Source organism: Elephantulus edwardii, unplaced genomic scaffold (genome assembly GCF_000299155.1).
Source record: "Elephantulus edwardii isolate Elephantulus edwardi_28Jun2011 unplaced genomic scaffold, EleEdw1.0 scaffold00031, whole genome shotgun sequence".
NCBI classification, from domain to species: Eukaryota; Metazoa; Chordata; class Mammalia; order Macroscelidea; family Macroscelididae; genus Elephantulus; species Elephantulus edwardii.
In genome coordinates, this window is record NW_006399781.1 from 11,735,810 (window position 1) to 11,741,887 (window position 6,078).

General features: G+C 40.9%; 1 protein-coding gene across 1 annotated transcript in view; it reads right to left on the bottom strand.

The window, feature by feature from the left end:
• TBCCD1 (TBCC domain containing 1) overlaps window positions 1-6,078 on the bottom strand; it is a 22,845-nt gene that overhangs the window by 13,976 nt on the left and 2,791 nt on the right. The window lies entirely within an intron of this gene.

Below are 6,078 nucleotides of genomic sequence, written 5' to 3' on the forward strand. Positions count from 1 at the left end.
CATAACAAGCGATTGCAAATACCATGACCTGTATCAGGCGCACCTTAGTCTCCAGAGAGACACTGTTGCTCCTGAGTACGTTTGAGAGGTCCCTAACGGCAGACATCTAGGGTAGCATCTGTTAACTGAAATATGTCAACTGGTATACCATCAATTCCTGGGGCCTTATTCTTAGCCAATTCTTTCAAAGCAGTCTGAACTTCTTCATCACCTTAGGCTCTTGCTCATGTGTTGTTTCATTAAATTCTTCTGTGTCTACCAATTCTTTTTGGTATAATGACTCTATATACTCTTTCCATCTTCTTTTAATACTTGCAGGGTCACTCAATATTCTGCCCAAAGCATCCTTAAGTATTGCAACTTGAGGCTTGAATTTCCTCTTCAGTTCCTTGAGCTTAAGAAATGCTGAGTGAATTTGGCCTCTTTGATTTTCTGACTCCAGCTCTTTGCACATTTCATTATAATACTTTACTCTGTCTTGTCACACAGCCTTTTGAAATCTCCTGTAATCTGTATGCTGCACAAATTATTTGAGAAGTTAGATTCTATGGATAATAATGTACCATCAGGATTAGAGAAGATTCATCAATAATATTTATTTTGCAGATGACACAACCTTGCTCATTGAAAATGAGGACTTGAAACACTTGCTACAGAAAGTTAAACACTGCAGCCTTCAATATGACTTGCATCTCAATGTAAAAAAAAATGCTCGCCACTGGACCCATAGATTAGCTATATCATGATAGATGGAGAAAAGTTTGAAACTCTCTCAAGTGACTTCATCTTACTTAGATCCACAATAAATATACCTGGTATCAGTAGTCAGGAGATCAGGAGACCTATTATACTGGGCAAGTCTGATGTCCGGGACATCTCCAAATTATTGTGAAGCAATGATGTCAGTTTGAAGACTAAGGTGTACCTGATTCAGGACATTGTCTTACAAGTCACTTACTATGCATCTGAAAACTGGACAATAAATAAGGATGACAAAAGAAGAATTGAAGGGGAGCTCTGGTGGCCTAGTGGCAAGAAACTGAACTGCAATCCCAGAGGAACACTGTTCGAATCCACCAGACGCTCTGCCGGAGAAGGAGGCGCAATATCCTCCTGTACCAGTCAGATCTGATTTGATGGTACATGTACACAAAATTAAAAAAAAAAAAAAAAAAGAAGAATTGAAGCCTTTAAAGTGTGATGTTGAGAGTAGTACTAAATATCCCATGGACTGCCAAAGGGACAAATAATTATGTCTTGGAAAAGGTTCAGCTAGAGTGCCCCTTGGAGGCCAAGATGACAAAGCTCCATCTCACATATTTTGAGCATGCTGCTAGGAGAGGCTATTCCTTGGAGAGGGACATCATGTTTAGAAAGGTGGAGAAATGGTGAAACAGAGGGAGACCCTCGACAGTACAGGGTTCCAATCTGTTGTTCATGGGATTGTTCTAAGTTGTACTTAACTCAGTGGCACCTAACAACAACAATAGGTTTAAAATCTATTTTAAAAATAGGGAAACTAATTCTTGAAGTAGAATGATGTGGTATTTGGGTTTATTTCCTACTTTTGTGTATGTTAAAAACTTCCATACTAAAATGTTCAAAATTTTCATTATTATATAATGCTATCATTACCATCTTTCTGGCCTATTTCCTTAAAGATAAATTATTTTCTAGGAAAATTTGTCCTGTGTGCATTTGCAGGAGGAAGAAACACTGTCATTTCTGAAACTCATGACATAATTCCACTGCATTTTAAAATGTCTGTATAATATTTACCAACAGTCCTCAACATTAACACAATTTATAAAAGCTTTTCTTGTATAATTGGTATAAAAATGCTTTATTATAAGAGTTGAGCTGCTAATCCAAAGGCTGGGATTCTTTTTTTTTTTTTCTTTCTTTTCTTCTCCCTGCCTCTTTTTAAACAGTCCCTCCGTAAGGACTATCCACTTAGCTTTGTATCCAAAGACGAAATTTGTAGGTGAAATGAGTTAGGAGTTAGCCTTCGTTACAGACTGGTTCATTTCAGGGTCGAAAATATGGAACGCTTCACGAATTTGCGTGTCATCCTTGCGCAGGGGCCATGCTAATCTTCTCTGTATTGTTCCAATTTTAGTATATGTGCTGCCGAAGCGAGCACAAGGCTGGGATTCTTTGGTGGTTTGAAGCCACCACGGGCTCCTTGGGATAAAGAAGGGCAATCTCCTCTAGCATAAACACATTTTCTCATCTGAAAATGAGGATAATCATATGGCCTCAGAGTATCTGCTGGAGGATCAGTTATGAGTTGAAATAAAATTTATGGCAACAGTTACAAGTTTGAACACTTCCGTTTAAGTAAACTGTACTTTTGGGAATTGTCTGTTGAAAAAGGAATTGACATCAGTGGTATTTATCATAAGCAAGATAGCATGCTAAACATTTTGCATACTTCACCTCTCTTCATTTTTGCAACCATCTCGAGATACATATGATTATCACCATTTTCAGATAAAAAATACTTTTAAAGATATTAAAGGTCTTGCCCAAAGTCACATAAATGTCATAGATGTAAGAATTCAGATTTGTCAGATCTGAGAAATATGTTGCTGCAAATATACTTTAGGAATCCAGCTTTGGGACACCTTTTGAAACACATAGTCTAGAGGAGAATTAGAAGAAGGAAGTGCCTTAAACGTAAGACCGTACAAAATGTGGGCAATGGAATTAAGGCTTTAAACTGCTCGAGTCAATTAAGTGAACCCAGAATAGAACCAAGTTTTTTAAATGTTGGTGAAACAGAACACCAAGAAGCCCTACTAGAACCAAAATCTCTCTTAAAAAAACAAAGGTATCTTGTGCATTAAATTGCAACCAAAGCTCTCGATCAGCTGAGTTAAAAACAACAGTGTCCAGCTCAGAGCTCGCAGACTGCTGCAGAGTTTGAATGTGACCCTCTCCACAGTCCAGGTAATAAGCCAGTGCCATATATCTATCTCTTCCGGGTCTTTTATCCAATAGTTGTTTTGAACCACTTAACTGAAAAGACTTGGATGTGTTCCACGCCCACTGTGCTGGCTAAGACTGAACCACTGTGCAGCCTGGAAGGAATAAGGGTGTATGGGACCAATAGAAGTGTGTGAACCGGTAAATGACAGCTATTTCTGAAAATGGGGAGTTTAGTGTCCTTCTGAGTAAAACAAGATGACAGAAGTGATATGATTACGATTTTAACTCGTCACCCCACCCCTAAGATGGAAATAGTCTGTTCGGTGAAATTCTGGGCTCCAGTCCCTGAAAAGCTAGATCCTAGAAAGTACTTTCTAAGGTTTCCTCTCTCGAGAGGAATAAATCTGTAAACCAGTAAAAGCCCTGCTCCTTCTCTCTTAAAACGCCTCTCCAGGTGAGAGACCTTGGGGTTTCTCAGGTGGGACCCCTGCGGACGAGAGGATCCGGCTTACGGAAATGAGAAGCCCCAGCTGACAAGCATCCACTGCGAATCCGACACCCGCGAGCGGAAAACAGCACCCCCGGCCCGAGCCTAAAGCTCCACCCGCACACCCGCCCTCCCGGGGCCAGCCCACGAGCGTTACCTGCGAAGCCAGGCCCAGCCGCACAGACCTCCCCGCGAGCCGCCGCGCCCCACGTCGCGGTCCTCCGCCCGCCCACCCCAGCGACTCCGCCGCGCACGGCCGCACCCGCTGCGCAAGCGCAGGGCCTCCCACCACCGAGAACTGGCGCATCCTGTGGCTAGAGTGGCGGGCTGCTTTGATAAGTCCATCTGGGAAAAGCTCGCCTGAAGGCAAGCATTTTCCACGCTGGGACCAGAGCCGAGCGACTGCTCTATTTTCTGATATCTCACCTTTCTACTTAAAAAAACAAAAAACAAAAAACTAACACGGGGAAAACCACTCCAAATTATTGCAATGGAATCCATTCGGACTTTTAACACTATTAGAATGACCCAATAGTTTCCACAGTGCTGTAATCTTTACTAGTGTAAACTGGCAAGTCTTGTCTCCTTCGAAAAGGCAGATGGATTAATGTTTTGGTTAGCTAACGTGCACTGTAGCGAGCTTTGGTGACCTACTGGTGATAAGCTGCGCTGCAATCCCTAAGGCACGAAGGCACACGGTTCAAGGCCACCAGCTGCCACCAGCTGCTCTGGGGAGAAAGATAAGCAATCTCCTGGGGAGAAAGATAAGAAATCTCCTCCCATACGATTAACTGCCTCTGAAAACCCGCCAGAGGATCAGCTATGAGTAAAACAACTATATGGTAAACAACAACGTGTGCGTTATCCACTGCACCGCCAGAGCTCAGCCTAAGGGAGTGGGAAATTCTCTGTTCTACAGAAATGTTACTGGTCAATCGCAGCTGGTAAGGTCAGCATGCTTTAATCCTTAACAATAACAATTACCGTTTTTTACGTAACGTTTTTACGAGTGCTGGACGAAAAGTAAGGCCTTTTTTGTGTGTATTATTCCAGTCTTTCCAAGAGACTTAAACCAGAAACATTTGTTTGAATGATTAGGAGGGTTAGGCATATACAGGATAAAGTCACATAATAAGAAATGGATTTAAGATGCAAACTCAAACTATCTAGCGGGAGAGAGACATCAATGTGCTACCCCTTAATTCTGACAGGTTTCAGAATTAAGGTGTGCTATATTGCCTCTTTCAGGAAATTGTTTTGGATTCCACTCAGAATATAGCACTCTTCATTCTAGAGTGAGAGAAATCATTAGCACGATACTAAGGAATTTACACTGAATCCTAAGCTTTGCTTTCATTTATATTATCTGGAAACAAAACCACCAGATCATAAAATGGTAGCTGTTATAATCCTTCAGTGTTGCAGGTGTGATTCCAAAAGCAGCAAAAGACCACGATTGGGATATGTACACAAGTGCAGATTGAAAAGGTTCACAAATTGCCCAGTCACACTGCTATTTGGTGGTGATAATCATGCCACCCTGAAACACAACCATCAGGTTAGACAAACAATGTGCACTATCTTTATTGTCATTAAGGACATGTCCAGGGAGTTCCCCAGTTCTCTCTGCAAACCACTAGGTTAAGTTGTTCCTCATGAGCTTGCTCAAACTCAAAACTCTCTAGTCGATTCTATTCATGGTGACCCTCCATCAAGTTTCTGAAGCTATAAATCTTTATGAGAGGAAACTGATGAGTTTAAACTGCCAAACATTCTGTTAGAAGCCCAAGATGTAATGTACTATACGACTCCAGAACTTGCCTAAAATAATACTCTACCCTTCCCCTCTATCAGACAGGTAATGTGCTGATTTCATAACGAAGTTTAAGAGTGGCACATGCTGCATAAAAGCATAAACACCCAATTATCATGCTCATAAAGCAGAAAAGGATCTAAAAATAATACTTTACTTTTAATTGCACTTCTTTTGTGGGCAGACTGTCCATCAAAATAGATTTAGAGTTCCACAATAGACTTAAGCATTGCACAAACCAACTGCTTCAGAATTTAAATCCTCATGTAATGCCTGGCAGAGTACTAGGCCCTACTATGATAGCAGTCAACAGAAAATGCAAGCTTCCTCCTTTCTTGGAGTATCTTTTTTTAATAGAAAGGGTAAACAATGTATAATAAAGAATTAAAAATAAGATCATTTTAGATAGTAAAATATACCAGGAAGGAGGGGGTCAGGGAAGAATAAAAAACCAGGCATATGAAAATCATAGTTGAAACAATCATTCATCTACTTAAAAGATAAAGTTTGACCATCTACTCTGTGTCAGGGACTGTTCTGGGATGCTAGGGATACAGCTGTGGACATAACAGAAGAAATCCATGTATGAGTGTCAGTGACAGAGGCAGAAACAAAATAGAGTGTTTTTAAAGTAAGGGACTTAAGACAGGCTCATTTTAATTGCTTAGTCAGGGAAAGTTCTAAGTAGTGGCATTTGAACGGACATGAGTTTTAAAAGGAGTCGCCCTTATTAAGATTTGAGAAAAGTGTGTCACAGGGAGAGTAAACAGCTGGTACAGTGGCGCTAGGGTGGAACAAGCTTGAATATTTTAAAAAAGAGGAAGATGATGCACACCCATGTTTACTG